We start from the raw sequence: 19,742 nt of genomic DNA, 5'->3' as shown, positions 1-19,742 counted from the left end.
CCCCCCCCCCCCCCCCCCCCTTCAATTCAAGATCTGGAAAATCAAAACCCAATCTAATTATGATTATGCCTATTCTCTACGCACCAATGTTGATCTTCTGAAGATACCCCGTCTAGAACGATGCTCTAACTTTGATCCTAAGGCTGGATGTGGATTAAAGCCTGACTATAACTACTCTCTACAGCAAATCCTTCCCTTCTCTCTGAGACTTTCCAGGCATCTGATCAAATGGGGGAAATACTTGGAAAATTCCACTCTAATCTCTGGTATGAATCTCTCCATATCCATGTCTCAGCTCTTTGAAGGTAAGTCACTTCTCAACTCTAGTATTATATTGCATCCCTAAATCATATTATAAGAATTCCCCCTTAAGGAGAAGATATTATATTTATGTTACCTATCTCATTCATGCTAAGTTTAACATTTGTACCTACTGGTCTTATTTTAAATCCTTTCTAATCTACTATGGAAAGCAGTGCACAATTTTATCTATTAACCTTAACAACATGTTCAATTGCTTCAAGAAAAAAATCAGAAAACCAACTTTAACTTCACATACCACAATATTGTCTCATAATTTAGGTAATTACTATAATCAGTTTAACACCTGCATTTCTATAATTGTTGATTAAAGTATTCATCATAATCCTCACTTCACTCAGAGGCATGCCTTAAAACCTACCTGGATAGATATCTTTAGCATCTCCATATGCATTTCCAGATGCACTTGTAGCTTTCTTTGCAGGTCTGGTTGCAGCAGCTCTAGGTACTTGGGCAAAAGCTCTAGAACTAACCCCAGCGGGAAAAGGATCACTTACTGGTACTTCATGGGGCTGGGTAATCTCTCCAAGGCATGCTCTTGCTATCCCTACAACATCTGCAGCCATTTTTCGAATCTCAGGAGCAAGCATGAACAAATTAGAAAAGCTGACAGCACCAACAGGGAGAGGGGGGAATCATTCTCATGTATCTGCGCTTTGGAATCTTCAAGAATTGGTGTGGAGAAAAAACCCTTCCGTGCACCACCGCAGACAACTCGTTGATCCCCCACCAGAACAATTCCTTAATTTATAACAAATCTTCCTCGATCAGGATGCATTACAAACAAAACCCAGCCATCCTTCACACCAACGAGTTCCTCATTCTCCAGACGACCTCGTTCTCCATGGTGTTGCTGCACACCTTCCCCTGCCACTGCATGTCATTCACCACCACTTACAAAACTCTCATTTGCAATATTTCCTCCAGAATATCCATGCTTCCTACAATTACAAGTTATGGGAGCAGATCCACTCACTTCTGCAGCCTCATTCTTGAATTTTTATGCAACATCACACAAGTTTTATTCAAAATCAATACCCATATTCACAATCATCTATTTAAAAATATAATAAATACCAAATTCCTCTGGAATTGCAAAATCACTTACCTGTTGCTTGGGCTGAATCAATTTGGCTCTCTTTGGTTCTCCTTGAACTCCTTCATTGGATCAGTTTTCTCCCTCCATATATTTCACTAGTAATCAAAGGTTGTTTTTTCCTTGGAATGCTACTCGACATAAAAAACTAAAAAGGTTGCCTGGTTTTTCTATGGGAAAACTGACTGAGAAATTGAAAGAACTGCTTCTCTCTATAGTTTTATTCGTTCTGGGAAGAACAATAGTCTTCAAATCACAACCATCAATCATCCGAGATGGCGCTGCGATCTATACTCCTGGAGATTGGACTTGCACGATGACACAATTTGGCAAGACTACTGGCTACTCTCCTTGGCCTAGTAAAAGAAACTTTATCTCATTGGCGCATGCCCAGCGGCAACAAACACTTGGTGCTCATAAATTGACCACATATGCGGGTCGGACCCTGTATAAAAATCAATGGATATTACCCGTGAATCTCGACACGCCTGAAGTCTCTACTCAGCATGGGGGGAATTTTTTTGACCATCTGACTCAGAGGCCTTTTCACAGCATACCCACTCAGATGAAAGTTGATCCTAAAAGACTATTTTAGGCCCAATTCTAAAAGAAAATCTATGTGCAAGCCTAATACTATTACTGCTAATCCTAACATGACAGAATATTAATTCAACAATCAGTACAGCCAAATCCAAACTCATCCAACATTGCTAAAACCCATCTGCATACAAACCCCACCATGATTTAAGAATCAATTTTTTTCAACAATCCATACATTCATTCTCTAGTTAACATGAAATTCCAAATTGCTGGCTTAAATTTGTACCAAATTCAATACCATGATAATCATCATTACCAAAATAGTATAATCCAAAACCAAAAACAAAGGCTAAGAGTATATAATTTACACTAACCAGTTCCTTGAACAAAAGCCAAAAAATGTTCCAACCTAATCATTCATCTATTAGCAAACACAAACAACTACATTCTATCACCTGGCTCGCTTAGTACTTGGAAATGGTTACTCAGATGCAGTCGTTTGAGAAGCAGGGACTGCTGTTGGTGTTGGTGCTTTCCTTGCAGTTCTACCCTTAATGTCGTCCCGATAGTAATCATCCCTGGATGTCTTTTGCAGGTCAAGTTTATCTACCTTCGGCAATTTATACTCATTCCGACAAATAACTGCCGTACTGAATTCCTCATCGACTTCATCACCAGCATATTTCCAGCTTTGGGTAGGTGCACCTAACACAATAGACTTTCTTTTATTTTCCTGGTCTGACACATAAAATACCTGCTTAGCTTAGGAGGTGTAAAACCCCGTAAATTTAGTAATATGATTTTCGCTCCTAAAACCCATCCATATTGTTCGATTCGAGTTTTTAATCTAAAACTTAATTTGTGTACATAAAAATTTAGTTTTGAGTATATTTATGGTTGCTAAAATAAAACAAAACAAAATAAAATGATAAAGATAATTTTTAATTGTTGTGAATGTGTGCATTGTGGGGTGTATATATATATCTTTGTTAAATTTTATGTCACTATCATATTATGTGTTTGATGTGCATGTACTTCAATAGTGGGGTGCGTTTTTAATAGTGGAGTGCGTTTAAAATAATGTGATCCTTATCAAAACTTGAGTGGTTGATAATAATTGATTAGGATTTTGTTTACAAAAATGTGAAACAAAGAAAAAGAAAAAAAAAGTGGCGTCCTTTCTTCTTCTCAACTTTTCTCCTCTTCTCTTTTGTCTCTTAGCACAAAAACCCTAAACACTTTTTAGCCATCATTTTCATCTCTCTTTCCTTCTACTTTTACTATTTACCTCTTTTTAAATAATAAAAAAAACCTAAGTTATTAATCCTTCTTGTTCTTGGAAATTGTGCATACCTTATTTGGATTTGAGTTTATTCAAGAGTTTGGGATTTTCTAAAAAGGTAGGAGGTTTCTACCTAATATCAAAATCAAAACTTATTTTAGCATTAAAATTATATGGGTTTCTTTTTGATTTTCAAGCTAATAATCATGTTGTTTGTTTTAAATTTACCTTATGTTATTTTCTTTGTATAAATTGATTTACTTGTGAGTTCTATATATTGATTATTAACCATTATTGTTAAAATATTCAAGATTTTTATTTTAACATTTAATCTAGGTAGTAATGTTTTTCTCAAAATAGGAATTATATTAATGCATATTTATTGAGTTTTTGGGTTGTGAAAATTGATTTGATGCATTATACTAATAGTGAATGAAATTGAGTTTTGATTTGTGAAAGTCATTTTGATGCATTACATTAGTGAATGGAATTGAATTTAGATTTGCGAAAGGAGTTTGATGCATTAGTGAATGGGGTTTACTTCAATTAGTTCTTTGGGATTCAGTTTGGTGATCGTGGGATTAAATATATTGATTTCAAACAAGTTCTAGAAAAAAATATGTATCCGTCTGCTGCTGAAATTTCAGGCCTTTATGGGATCCCACCACTGGTGGCTACCCTGGGAAGACTGTTCGGGGAAGAGTAGTGGTTTGTTTATCGGAATAACTCTGACAAATAGATTAAGAATTAATATATATGTTTGTTGCTGAAATGTCAGGCCTTTATGGCATCCCACCACTGGTGGCTACCCTAGGAAGACTGTTCGGGGAACAGTAGGTTTGTTTACCGGAATAACTCTGACAACTAGATTAAGAATCTTTTGAAGAAAGAAAAATTGTATTGGTTTGTTTACCGGAATAAGTCTGACAACTATATTAAGAATCATTTGAGGAAACAAAAATAAGACTGTTCGAGGAATAATTGTGGTTTGTTTACCGGAATAACTATGACAACTAGATTAATGATCTAGATTTTGAGGTTGAAGATTTTGAGTAAGAAATGTTAGGTATACGTGGTTGAGATTGGTGTAAGTATTGTTGCAGATTTTTGTGCATGAATTTTATCATTGCATTTACTGCATTTGTTTGTTTTTGGATGCACTCTATTATTTTTTGATACTTCCTACTGGGCTGTGGTTTGCTCACCCCTTTTTTCCTCCCTTTCCATAGAGAATGAAGAAAGACTAGCCGTAAAAGAAATTACTATGTATCACGAGGATTTGGGCTTTGCGCGTTTTGAATTAAATCAGCGTGTTGGTTTGTTTTAATATACTTTTATTTGTAATTATTATTTTATAGTTTTGTAAAATTAATATTATATTTCATTCTAAAAATTTCATTTGAGTTGAGTTTCGTTTTTTTATTAAAATCTTTTGGAATGAAAAATATGGACCTACACGAGTGGCGGTCCGAAAATTTGGACTTGCTAGCCGGATCAGACTCGACCCACAAGGTTGAATCTGTGTCCACTGGAAGTCCGAAAATTCAGGCTGTCACAGTTGGTATCAGAGCATGGTTCCGATTTACTTGGACTGTGCGTATGGAATTACCAGTTTTTGAGAGTTTCTGAAAAAATGCAAGGTCATTTCTTTTTTAGTATTTTCAGTAACCGAAATAATTTTCAAAGTTTTGATTTGCATGTTTTCTTATCGGTTTTATCTTGATTCAGTAGAGTTTCTCTTTTATTTAAATTTGCTTATTTTGGGTTGGGGTAAATAAATAAAATACGTAACAAAGTATTAAAGTAAAAGAAAAAAATTTCTTGCATTTGTGGATTTTAAATTATAATATTTGAAAAAATAGATTTTGAAGGAAAAAAATAATAATAACTCTTTTGATTTTGAATTTGAATTTTAGGACGAAATTCTTTCTAAGGTGCTAATAGTGTAACACCCGGTATATTTCTTGGTTTTGAATTTCGGGACGAAACTCTATTAAGGAGTTAATGGTGTAACACCCAGTATTTTTGGTTTCAAATTTCGGGACGAAATTCTTTTTAAGAGGTTAATAGTATAAAACCCCGTAAATTTAGTAATATGATTTCCGCGCCTAAAACCTATCCATATTGTTCGATTGTCTTTTTAATCTAAAAATTAATTTGTGTATATAAATATTTAGTTTTGAGTATATTTATGATTGCTAAAATAAAATAAAATAAAATGATAAAGGTAATTTTTAATTGTGGTGAATGTGTGCATTTTGGAGTGTATATATATATCTTTGTTAAATTTTATGTCACTATCATTTTATGTGTTTGATGTGCATGTACTTCAATAATGGGATGCGTTTTTAATAGTGGGGTGCGTTTAAAATAGTGTGACCCTTATCAAAACTTGAATGATTGATAATAATTGATTAGGGTTTTGTTTACAAAAACGTGAAACAAAGAAAAAGAAAAAAAAAAGTGGCGTCCTTTCTTCTTCTCAACTTTTCTCCTCTTCTCTTTTGTCTCTTAGCACAAAAACCCAAAACACTTTTTAGCCATCACTTTCATCTCTCTTTCCTTCTACTTTTACTCTTTACCTCTTTTTAAATAATAAAAAGAAAACCTAAGTTATTAATCCTTCTTTTTCTTGGAAATTGTGCATACCTTATTTGGATTTGGGTTGTTTCAAGAGTTTGGTATTTGCTAAAAAGGTAGGGGGTTTCTACCTAATATCAAAATCAAAACTTATTTTAGCAATAAAATTATATGGGTTTCTTTTTGATTTTCAAGCTAATAATCATGATGTTTGTTCTAAATTTACCTTATGTTATTTTCTTTGTATAAATTGATTTACTTGTGAGTTCTATATATTGATTATTAATCATTATTGTTAAAATATTCAATATTTTTAGTTTAACATTTAATCTAGGTAGTAATGTTTTTCTCAAAATAGGAATTATATTAATGCATATTTATTGAGTTTTTGGGTTGTGAAAATTGATTTGATGCATTATACTACTAGTGAATGAAATTGAGTTTTGGTTTATGAAAGTCATTTTGATGCATTACTTTAGTGAATGAAATTGAATTTAGATTTGCGAAAGTGAGTTTAATGCATTAGTGAATGGGGTTTACTTCGATTAGTTCTTTGGGATTCGGTTTGGTGATCATAGGATTAAATATATTGATTTTAAATGAATTCTGGAAAAAAATATGTATCCGTCTACTGCTGATATGTCAGGCCTTTATGGCATCCCACCACTGGTGGCTATCCTGGGAAGACTGATCGGGGAACAGTAGTGGTTTGTTTACCGGAATAACTCTGACAAATAGATTAAGAATTAATATATATGTCTGTTGCTGAAATGTCGTGCCTTTATGGCATCCCACCACTGGTGGCTACCCTGGGAAGACTGTTCGGGAAACAGTAGGTTTGTTTACCGGAATGACTTTGACAACTAGATTAAGAATCTTTTGAAGAAAGAAAAATTGTATTGGTTTTTTTACCGGAATAACTCTGACAACTATATTAAGAATCATTTGAGAAAACAAAAATAAGATTGTTCGAGGAATAATTGTGGTTTGTTTACCGGAATAACTATGACAACTAGATTAATGATCTAGATTTTGAGGTTGAATATTTTGAGTAAGAAATGTTAGGTATACGTGGTTGAGATTGGTGTATGTATTGTTGCGGATTTTTGTGCATGAATTTTATTATTGTATTTACTGCATTTGTTTGTTTTTGGATGCACTCTATTATTTTTTGAAACTTCCTACTGGGTTGTGGTTTGCTCACCCCCTTTTTTCCTCCCTTTCCACAGAGAATGAAGAAACACTAGCCGTAAAAGAAATTATTATGTATCACGGGGATTTGAGCTTTGCGCATTTTGAATTAAATCAGCGTGTTGGTTTGTCTTAATATACTTTAATTTTGTAATTACTATTTTAAAGTTTTGTAAAATTAATATTATATTTCATTCTAAAAATTTCATTTGAGTTGAGTTTTGTTTTTTTTATTAAAATATTTTGGAATGAAAAATCTGGACCTACACGAGTGGCGGTCCGAAAATTTGGACTTGCTAGCCGGATCGGACCCGACCCACAAGGTTGAATCCGTGTACGCTTGAAGTCCGAAAATTCGGGTTGTCACAGGAGGCTACAATGAAAGGATCATCCTGGAGTCCCAACTTATCAATCTCAACCAAGATGTAGCCAAGTTTGTCTTTTGAGACCCCTGCTTTGGTAACCCATTTACACCGGAAAAGTGGCATTTTCAGCGTATGATATGTCAGCACCCATATCTCTTGTAAAACACCATAATAACCCTCCAGATTAAGGGTAATCCCCGTTTTTCTAATGTGTGTGTCAGTTGCCTGTACGTAAACCCCGCTATTCTGGTTAACGGAACCATCATGAGATTTTGTGCGAAACACGTATCCATTGATGTGATATGATTCGTATATCTCTACTTGTGCATTCGGTGGGATTGATAGCCACCTTAAGTCTTGATTGAAGTTTTCTCTAGAGTCTGCCCACTCACTCTCAATCTGAAATACATTATAAGGATTAGCCTCCGTCTCAATGCAAAATTTACATAGCAAGAGTGACATTTTCTACAAACTCTTACCACTTTTTGTAACCATTTGGCGAACTCTTCCCGATGTTTTTGATCTTTCTTTTATCATTTATACCAAGGTATTTATCCTTCAAAAAATTCTGGTGTCGGCTAGACAGTTCAATGATTAATGTTATTATCTTTACAGAAATTCGGACACAGAATCAAAAACTAAATAAAAAATGGGGTTATTTAGTTAGATCTAGTTATACTTACTCAACGTAAGGATCAACTTCAGGTGAATTCCGCAACACATAGAAATGCGCTTTATCAAACAGATCCTTATCAACACGAGGAAACTTAGGATTTGACATTGGTTTTCCCCTGAAAGAATAAGAATCTTCGCCAGTGTCAGATGTGTTGAGTTTGTCTGGTGGAATTCCGACTGTATCATTCATGTTTTTTGGTGCTCACTGATAACCTCAATTGTCTCTTCCGCAAGGTTCCCTTCAGCAATGCTTCCTCCAGGTCTGTTTCTGTTTTGCACATGTCCTTTAATGACCTTCATGCACCTTTCAAACGAATACATCCATCGAAAGAATATAGGACCACAAATTTGCATTCCCTGGTAAGATGCGCAGTTAAATGAACCATGATGTCGAAAAAGGATGGAGGAAAGTATTTCTCGAGCAAGCACAACGTCACAACGAGATCTGACTGCAATTTTTCTAGATCTGCCACCTTGATTTCTTTGATAGATATTGCCCTGAAAAAGAAACAAAACCTGATAATAGCATATCTTGTTGGCTGCGGCATAATTGATTTAATCGCAATGGGAAAAAAATGCTGCATTAGCATGTGATAATCATGCGATTTTAGTTCGATAAGCTTTAGATCATTTAGATTCACCAGGGTTGAAAAGTTTGAACAATACCCTCGTGGAACCTTTATCTCAGATAATGTTGCATAGAACTTGTCATTTTCCTCCGGGCTTAATGAGTGACATGTTTCCTTTAGTATATATCCCCCTTTGCCATTTTCACGAGGTTGCAACTCGTCTCTAAAACCCATCTCCTTCAGGTCCATTCGAGCAGAAAGGTGGTCTTTCGACTTAAATTCATTGTTCAACAATGTTCCAACGATACTCTCGCATACATTCTTTTCGACGTGCATGAAATCTATGCAATGGTGGACAACATGATACCGCCAGTATGGGAGGAGCCGGAACCATAAATTGAACTTTCTCCAGTAGGGCCTTTCGATCTCATTTTCCTTCCCCTTCTCCTTCCCCTTCCCTTTTTTTGGGTCGGTGGTCTTTTCGATTCTCTTCATCTTTCCACCTCTTCCAGGGTTATCCTGCATGAATTCCACCACAATGTTCTTCCGTCCCTTTCCCCATTTATTCTCTATATACTTTACCTTATTGTATATTTCTGACAGGGTCATAAGTTCCGGAGCCTTTTCATTTTCTTCTTTTCCGTTGAACCCCTTCTGACGTATGTATGGATGACCGTATGGTAGGTATCTTTTATGCCCGGTATAAACCTCTTTTTTACAATGTTTTAGCCTGACATAGTAAGTATTTCTCTCACACACCTTACAGGCGTCTCGTCCCTGGTAGGGGCAACCACACAGTGTACCGAGAGCCGGGTAATCATTTATTGTCCATAAAACAACCACACCTAGAGTAAATATCTCCTGTTTCAGCGCATCAAAACATTCGAATCCCTCAAAAAATTCCTTGAGATCCTTGACAAACGGTTGTAACATAACATCAATTTCCTTACAAGGCCCCCCATCGATAATTAATGACAGCATGGTGAACTTTCTATTCATACACAACTCTGGCGGAAGGTTGTAAATCACTGTCAGAATTGGCCACACACTGTGTTGTTTTTGCATGCCTTTGTTTACGTCAACCACGTCAGCCGAAATTCCTAGCCGCGGATTTCGAGGATCATCACTAATTACAGGATATCTTTCATCTATATTTTTCCACGCTGGTGAGTCCGCCGGATGCTTTAAAACACCCTCTTCTTTCTTTCTGGTGTCGTGCCACAATAAATATTCAACAATTCTCTTTGATTGAAACAGCCGTTTCAGTCTTGGGATAATTGGGAAATACCACAAGACTTTTGCCGGAATTTTTTCATGCACCTCTTGGGTGGTGTCGTCAACTTTCCATCTTGATTCCCACAGGTGGGACACTTGATGTGGTCCTTGTAATCCTTCCTATAGAGAATGAAGTCATTGATGCATACATGTATCTTTACGTAACCTGAACCCAAATCTCTCATCACCTTCTTAGCTTCATATGTACTTTTCATCATCTCATTTTCTGGAGGGAGCATGGATTTTAACAGTGGTAGAAGTTTATCAAAGAACTTGCCAGAAGCTCCGTGCTTTCTCTTCAAGTTAAACAGTTCACACATTGCAGATATCTTTGTAAAATCCGCACATCCTTCGTATAGGGGTTTCCCATCATCTTTGAGTATCCGTTGTATCTTCTTAGAATCCTTTGAAAAGTTATCTCCTAATAAAGCACTAACCATTTCTATAATCCCTGCAGCATGTGTTGGTTCATCATAGTGCGGACCGTCGCTGCCATTACCATCCAGAAGTGTCCACCTTGATGACTCATCTCCTTCTCCGTGCTTAGTCCATACGGCATAATTTTGAATGAATCCGTAAGAATATAAATGAAACTTAACTTTATTTGCCTTACGCACGTAGAGGTTGAGACATTTCACACATGGACATAGAAACTTAACTTTGCCATTGTCGTATGGTTTCCGTTTCCCATTCACAATATCATGTTGGTATGTATGCGTAGCAAACTTTATAAATGCATCAACTCCGTCTTGATAAGCCGTTTGTTTCTATCGGTATACATCCAAGATTTATCCATTACTCTCGGATCCATTATGAATTCTCAGGTACCTGGGCGGGGAAAAAACTTGTCAACACCTTGTGAAAATGTTATTGTGGTCCGAATAAAACTACGAAATAATAAAACTTGTCACAAAGAGTAATCACAAATCAGAATGTGAGTTCAGTTATCATATATGAATCATACAAATAATCAGAGGTTATCTACCTACATACATTTGCATGTGAAGACAATATTTACCCTACTATGACCATTAGAGTTACAATCTCAGTTAACAAAGCAGTACTGAAAAGAATTACTTACATGGTCGATCCGATTAATCCGCAAAGCAAAACTGACAGGGGAATATATGGTTTATCCAGGAGATGAATCAGATGATCAAAGTAAACAACTTGTTTTGTTTTCTAGGGGAAGGTTAGAAGATTTAAGAGCAGAAACATGAAATGATTTAAGACGAGAGAGATGAACACGGAGGGTAAATGGAGATTTGGCAATATCTTTACTAATAAATAATTTGGCAAAATTTTTAAGTGTATATCGTAAATAATTTGGTAAAATAGGAAGGTAAAGATCCTTCAATTTGCATGCTGCATGTTCTATGTTAATAAATTTTCTCAGTCAAATATTGTTATCTTGCTGCATAATTTTCTGCTTTGACGGCTCTAAAAGACCGGAGTTAGATGCGATGCAATTAATATTCATTCCATACTGAAGATTTTTTTTGTTCGTACCCGAATTCAGTAAATAAATCAAAATGAATCAAAAGAATAAATAAATCAAAATGATAGGTAAAAAGCGGAGTATGTATTGCTGCAGTTTTTATAACGATACTAAAGTAAAAAACTATCTTTGTATAAAGTGGAGTACGCGTTGGTGCAGTTGAAAAAGAAAATCGTAAGAACTGGAAGAAACTATGGCCCCAATTAAAATTAAGTGAACTAAAACACACTACTATATTTGTGTGTTCTGTCCAATTAGAATTAATATCTAAAACCAAAGCTTGATTCATCCAATTAACATAATAGGTTTGATCATTGATGATTTTATTAAAGTTTGACAATCTGATTGAAAGATAACATGATTAAAGTTTGTGCCAGAGTAACAGCTGCCAGCATAGCCTTACATTCCAGCTCATCAGCTTCAACTCCTATCTTCATTCCTCTATTGAAGCATTGTCCTTGCACCCGAATGCAGCTACTTGCACAATTCCTCACTATTAACCCTATTCCACCTTGTAATGAATCTGACTTAAAAGAATCCCTAGTCCAAACTGATGCTTCAAACAAACAAAAAAATAGTCCAAACCGAAACCATTAGCAATTTGTTAATCTCATGTCTAGTAATTCCTGCACCAAAGGTAATATTATTTCCGGCAGAAAACCAAGAGAGAATCTAGCTCCTAAATGAACAATGATGTACCATAATATTACTAACATTGATATTTAAAACCAAACAAATAGATCTAGCATAACCACATTCAAAGAATAGGTGATTACTGGATTCCACAGGATGATTACACAAACTGCAATGCAATTCAATATCACTTCCATATCTAGCTATATTATCTATTGTTGGGACTATATCTTTTAAGCACTTCCAAACAAATAATTTTACTTCCACAAAGCTTTCCATACCTGTGGAAAAACAGAATTAGTACCTGCAAAAGTATTAGATGCACTAGACAACACATTATAGATACTCTTAACAGAGAATTGACCTTTGCTATCTGGAAGCCAAATAAGAGTATGAAGTCCAATTCACCCACCATTGAGTTCTGGTGGTACTCCGTAGCTGGTGGTACTCCGAAAATATGAATACTATGAAGTAAACGATTTCATTAAATGTGAATGCTTCCCCCTTTTCCTCTAAGTAGCGCGCTTTAACGGCTTCGTGCTACAAAAACAACACACAAACTTATTTGGTTACATATAAATTGAAAAAATTATTGTGCCGAATAAACCATAAAGATACGTACAAGTTGTAGAGGGGACAAGCTCAGGTGGCTTGCATGCCAGATCCGGTGTTTGATTTTAAAAAACCCAGCTATCGCATCTAGGATGATGTTGTGCCTATCCTTGATTTGTTGAACACTTCTTATTTTCGGGTTCCCATAATCTTGGCTAAATTTGTTATGTATCTTCGCCCAAAAGGTCTCGGTCGCGGAGCGATCTAGAACTCGATTTTCGGCTGCCCATGCTTTGGTGATTTCCAAATCTTCCCCGGAGTCAAACAATGACATTTGTTGTATGTGGAGGTAGGGAATGAGTAGGTTCTCTAATAGGATACAAGTGGAGTCCACGTGCGTTGCTTGTCGAACGCCGAGTTTCAAATACGCCTTCTTCCTTGTTAAACCAATTGCTTAGCATGATAGAACACCGTTGCGAAGTGAAGAAAAAAAAATCGATAGAATACAGTAACAGATTCTCCTTTCCATTTATATAACAACGCCGGCCTAATCTACAATGTAACTTTTACTCCATACAGCAACAAAAGCTAATTCCTAAATCCATTAACATCCACTAGTAACAAAAATTATCTCAACCTAAACCAAATTCCATAATTTCCGTCACAAAATCACACAAAACATCAATTGTTTCAACCAATTAATACTAAGATATGAAAGGCCTAAATTGGTTTATGATCATAAAAATATGAAAGACCTGAACAAAACAAAATAAACCATGACAATGAAAAACTCTTAAAATTCTTACTAAGATATAGAATCACATCCAAGATCATAAAAAACTATTAAAATTGACAGAACCCTAGGTTTACATAATACAGTAGAAAACGATTTTAGTTTTGGGAAAGATATATACCTGAAACCCTAGCAATAGTGATTTCAAATTAATAAAATAAAAACATACCCCATTCATGAAATTAAACAAGTGAGTTTGAATTTAATCTGATAAGAGAAGGAAAGAATTCCTTTACCTAGGGTTTCTCTATTTCGCCTCTTCCAGTCTTTCTCCCGCGCAAGTAAGAGAAGGAAATATTTTTTTTTTCTTTTTTCGTTAAAACACTTTAATTAACCAAAATGCCATTTTACCTAGGTTTATCACGTCATTATGACATTGTGGGTTAGAATAGGTGCCAATTAGACTAGGGTACGTGTTCGATTAAAGCTTTCTCTTGGGAATAGCCGTGACCCTACAATAATATAGTTTATTCCTGAGAGAGAATAAACAGGGAAACCAAAGGGATTAACAGGGAAACCAAAGGATCAGAGAGCAAAAAAATTCAGAGAGAGATTTTGTAGAGGGAGATTACTGTTTTCTGAATTTTTCTCAATCAAATCAATCAAAATGGCTGGTGATGATGATCAACACAGACCAAAGGGTAAATCCCCCATGGCTGAAGAGCAACTATTGAAAGAGTTAGAAGAGAAAGAAAGACGTGAAAGGCTATCAGCCACTATGCAGATGATTGGGAAGATGACCAAGGATGATGTGGAGAAGGTACACAAGAGAGTAAATGACTTGTTATATGATATTAAGGTCCCGCCACTCTGGGAAGAGATGCATGTTGCAGTGGATGTAATCAAAGCAGAAGAGAAACCAGTTGAAAAACCGGTACAGATTTTGCAAAACAAGCGTCGTTTTGATCTTTTCAAAGATGAAGAAGAGGAGGAGAAGTTCTGGGAAGTGCATGCTAAAAAGGTGAGGTTGGCTGAAAGGGTAGTATGAAGAAAGAAAATGACAGTGATGCTTCCGAAGATGAAGGGCATGCTGCTTTTTTTGGGTATCGAAGTGATACAGAATCTGCTCTAAGAGTGAAGATTGAGGATTTTCGCGAAGATGAGAGATTTGGGATTAATGATGCAGTGTTGGCCCAAAAGACCGATTCCGAAGCGGACGATGTAGATGAAGACGAGGAGGAAGATTGGTTTGATGAGCAGGAAGAGGGGTCTGAAGAGGAAGAATAGGGGTCTGATGATGAGGAAGAGGGATCTGATGAGGAGGAAGATGAATCTGATGATTCTGATTCCGAGTGATGGATATGACAATGGGTAAGCCTTATCGACTTTTGAATTCTTCTATAGAGAGATGGTGGATTTTTGGGTAAGTGCTCGAATGGAAATGATGACATAATGTTAAGAAATAACTATTATCAAAGTACAGAGAAGAATTCGAATGGAGAGGGGTATAATGCAAATGGTAAGTCACCGAATCATGTTTTCTTTTTTGGTTCTGGCAATGGAGACTGAAAATGCAGGGGAATGTAATGTTTATTTTGCTTTTTTCTTTTTCTTTTTGATATTTTGATTTTTTGTGGGTAAGATGGTGAAATACTTGTAAATGGGTATGTTTAAGTTTATAAACATGTAAATGTTGCTCAACACTGAATGAACAGAACGGTTGTAGCTTTTTTAAATGCAATACGATGAAGTCAGCTTATTTATATTGTTTAATGATTGTGCGTCGATAATGTTGGAGATGCAGGGTGTATTCTAGAAACTAAAACTACAATCAAAGAACTGGATCATGTACAAGACTAAGATGTATTGAAAACAAATGCATACTGACAACAAGTCACTTTTAGTGTTTTTCTATCCAGTCTAATTCACTTGATAGAGAGGCATATACAAACCTAGTCTTAATCTACAATCTGGCAAAGGGACAAATTACGAACATCCATATATGTTTGATCTTTATATCTTCTGTCAAATACATGACTAATAATAATTGGCTTGTGTTGGTTACGTCGTATTCGACTTGCACATAATTGACATGAAAACTACTTGGTGGAGCCTTATGCACACCTAATTTAATTCTACAACCTGACAGTGAGTACAAATCACAGTAACTCCTGAGATGCTGCTTCTCGAAACAGAATACAAGCTTTATTCACCAATGCTGACATCATAAAACCAAATACTATGTCTGAGTTTAAGATCATCTGTCAACTGACATATAAAACTACTTGGTGGAGTATTAAATCATGCAATTGAGATGTTCATAATCACCAATACATTCTCAAAATAGGATACAATTCACAGCAACATAATAAACATAAAATCTGAAATATAGAGATGTTCATAATCACCATCAGAAATTGTACCATTCAAAATCAGTAATGTGTAACCTCCAATTTGTAAAATCATTAAACCCCCAAATGAATGAATGAGAAATACCTTAGATGAAGATGACCAAGATTTGCATTTCCAAAATTATGAATCACTATCAATACTTCTATGAGAGACCGATTAAACTTAAATCTAGGCCTAAATCGATGTTTCACAGAAGAATCAATTGATTCATTGTTGTTGATGAAGTCTTCTGCAGATGAATCTCCAAGAAACATCCAAATGAATCTTACATGAAGATAACCCAGATTTGCATTTAGAAGATTATGAATCAGTGTCGATACTTCTATGGGAGATCGATTGAACTTAAATCTATCCTTAAATCGATGTTTCACAGAAGAGTTGATCGATTCTTTCCTGTGTATAAACTAACTGCCTTATACAAAGCAACCCCACAACAACATGTATCTGAAAATCACTGAGAAAAAAGAAAAAAAAATAACTAGGATTACAGGAGAATTATCCCAATGTAATCATGGGCCACCAAAAAAGCATTAGAAATCATCTAGTGTATATTTACCTTGTAAGGTCCCCTTAATTGAAGTAGAAACCTATGATATCATGGCAGTTGGTTTCCTCCTTGTATGCCCATCATACTAAGCCTCACACTCTCGCACCCGATATCCAAATTTATGGAAGCCTTAGTTAATACTTTCACCTGCAAGGAATCCATAACATGAAATAAATATAATGAAGACACTTCCATATTTGAATGTTATTCCAATTTCATAAGATAAACAAAGGGCGATACCAATTTCTGTTGAAGCATATTGTAACGAAGCATAAATAGATAATGTGCAGGGTAACTAGTGAAGACAAGTATAACTAAGAAGATTGGTCCATTAAATATGCTGATGCCAAGTTTGATATAACTAAGAAGATTGGTCCATTGAAACAAAGAAGTGACTCTAATATACATAGGACTACCCTTATTTAGTGCCCATAAAGTGATTATATCCTAGAGAAAGGTTGTCAGTGAAGTGCGTGATCCTGATACATTAACCTATATTTCTCAATCCATCTCATTCTTGTACCTTGCTAAGAGTTCAGATCACCTTTCGTATTTCTCTGTTTGAAAATGATTTTAAGAGAAAAACAAATGCACTAAGTAACAAATCGAGACCCGCCTTAATTTATAATCCTAATCAAATACCATCAATTCAACATGTTTAGACTAAACAATTGCAGCCATTTGTCTAAACCATCAACTTTCTTTAATGAAAAAAGGGAAAAGAAAAATTAATGAGAAATCAACAATAATGGACCACAGTTCATATCAGTATAGCAAAGAAGGTTTACCGGAATGGTGATCACTATCCGTTGGTATTAACTCATGAATCAGCACCAGCAGAACATGCGAAGTGCCTTTGTAGAGGAAGTGAACCTGCACATGTAAAGGCATTCACCAAACAATTACTTATCGTTTTTAATGGAAACCAATACAATTCAAAATTTTCAATAATAATCACTCAGTGAGAAATGAGAGCCTAATAATGCGGGAAATTAGTTGATGCCCTAGTTTTAGGATCATCCTTCTACAAAAACCTGCACAACTTTGGGTTTACACATGAAAGTAGAAACCTGCAAAATGAAAATGCAATCCCCGGAAAATGTAAAAGTTATACCAAATTATCATATGTGACCCATTAATCTTACCTCAAATTGTTCTTCAATCAGAATTTTTTTACCCTAATCTGAAGTTTGCAATCTTCGATTAGAAAAAAATTAATTGGGATCTCCTGAAAAAATGGTTGATGATTCTATGCAAAGTAATCATCGTGTAATTAATTCAATGAATTCACCCAGTCTTCGATTATAAAGCAGAGAACGAACTTGGTGATGGTGGTGGTGGTTCGTTCAATTCACCCAACTTTGAATTTAGGGTTACAGGTTGGAGAAGATTGAATATTCAATCAACCAAATCCAAACTCTGTACTCTAAGTCGAAATTGAGTGATGGAGATTTTAGGGTGTGAAATTGATGAAGATGAAACTGGATTTCGACGAAAAAGAAAGGATTCGAGAGAGATTTCTGCTGCTGTTCGTTTGGGAAAAAGAATAGATTATGTCTCAGGCGTTGTTGACATAGTGTTGGTAGTTTCCCATGCTAGTTGCAGTTCAAGATATGGTCCATCTGTTAACTAATTAAAATTAAATAAATATACACAATTGTGCAGGAACCTATTATGTTTGACCATTTTTTGATTTTAATTGTTGGTCAGGGACTTGAGATATGGCATGATACATGAGCCAAACCATGCTGTAGTTCAAGATATGGCCCATCTGTTCTGATTAATCAAATCAACATATTGCAGTACACCAGCGTCACATAATGCCTGTCAACATGTGCTGGCTCTTCCGGATCTGCAAACGCGTAAACCGTGGTAAACCGTGCATGATCAACAAGTGTAATGTCTATGAATTTTACAAAAAATCAATTATGATTGTAGTAATAATGTAGTAGGAAAAATTGCGTCTGAGATTCAATAAGGAAGGACTATTTTGTTAAATAAGGAAGGAAAACTTTTAATTTTAACAAGTGTACTATCTCATTGACATGAATGCTTAACGTGTCAGGATATTTAGACTTTTTTTTGGGGTTTCAGCAAGATTATAGGCGTCTAATTAGAACTGACAATCAGTAGTCTAATCCTAGAATCCTAATGCAATATTTTTCTACTGGGTCTGGCAAAATCCGCAAAATCGCACTTTCCACATATCACCTTGATTTTCGTTTGTTATATTCATGGTAAACATAACCCACCCACTGTATTTAGATTTGCATACTAGATATTTATAGGAAAAAAATAATATATTTAGCTAGATTTGGATCCTATAAATATGAAATTAGATACCCCGTTCATAAGTAAAAGAACGAAGGAATTGAGAGGATGAGTTCTAATGAGAAATGTGTTGTTCCTGCCAATGGTCTTGTTAATAATGATCCTCCTCCTCCGAAGGGCTTTGCTTCATGGGATGACTTTGTGGAAAGCATTGGTGATATACTAGAAGAGTATATCGATGAAGAGTGGGAATTAATTCATATTAAGAAAATGATCCATGTTGAAGATGATCCTCCTCCTAAGGGTTTTGCTTCTTGGGATGCATTTTAGAAAAGCTATGGTGAACATTTGGATAATGATTATAAATAAGAACATGGGAAGCAACCAAGACGAGCAAATTTATGGCTGAGCACTCGGCATAGACTAAATTCAAGTTTTTTACATTATTTTTAGAATGCTAATTTTGTTTGTGTAAGCAAAATTATGTAGCAGTCAAAGGCCCACTATTCAATTGTGCTCTAAATTCTGGAAAAAAAATTTGGTTAAGTTTGCCAGATTTGGCATTGTAATTTATGAAAAATTTTGGATATATTTTTCAACTCTGATACAAGACTCGGTACATATTCATGATCCTATCGCTTTAACAGCAAAGCCACAACAAAATCATGGTTAACCCTAACTCTTCAGATCCAAATCTCTAAGCCAAGCCCCCTTAAACACATTACTAGTTCATTCTGTTTTATCAAAAGATTGATACTCCAACAGATGAACAATGGACAGAAATTAAACAACATATGCACTTGGAATCTAAACAAAATATTGCATCTGTAAATATTAAACATTCACAAAAAGTAAATTTACAAGGAGCTTTACAAACAGACTAATTAAACATCCAAAAAAAAAGGTACACTAATAAAAAAAAAGCCATATATATATATATATATAACTAAATAAAAGATGATGGATCAAGATGTGATTCAATACCATTCTTGCATAGCAGAACCATGAAAACAGAGGACTAGATCAGTTAGAATCCCCTTCTTCTTCACTGCTGCTGTCGACAATCGTAACCACATCTTTGTATGGCCAATCATCATCATCATCATCATCAACATCATCGTCTTCATCTTCATCCTCAAGCGCTGGCCCAAACCAAAGAAGTGTTCTGGATAATCTAAATCATCATCATCATCATCATCATC

This window comes from Papaver somniferum, chromosome 8 (assembly GCF_003573695.1).
Source record: "Papaver somniferum cultivar HN1 chromosome 8, ASM357369v1, whole genome shotgun sequence".
Classification (NCBI taxonomy): Eukaryota; Viridiplantae; Streptophyta; class Magnoliopsida; order Ranunculales; family Papaveraceae; genus Papaver; species Papaver somniferum.
The sequence above is the reverse complement of the archived record's forward strand: the minus strand, read 5'-3'. Positions refer to the sequence as shown.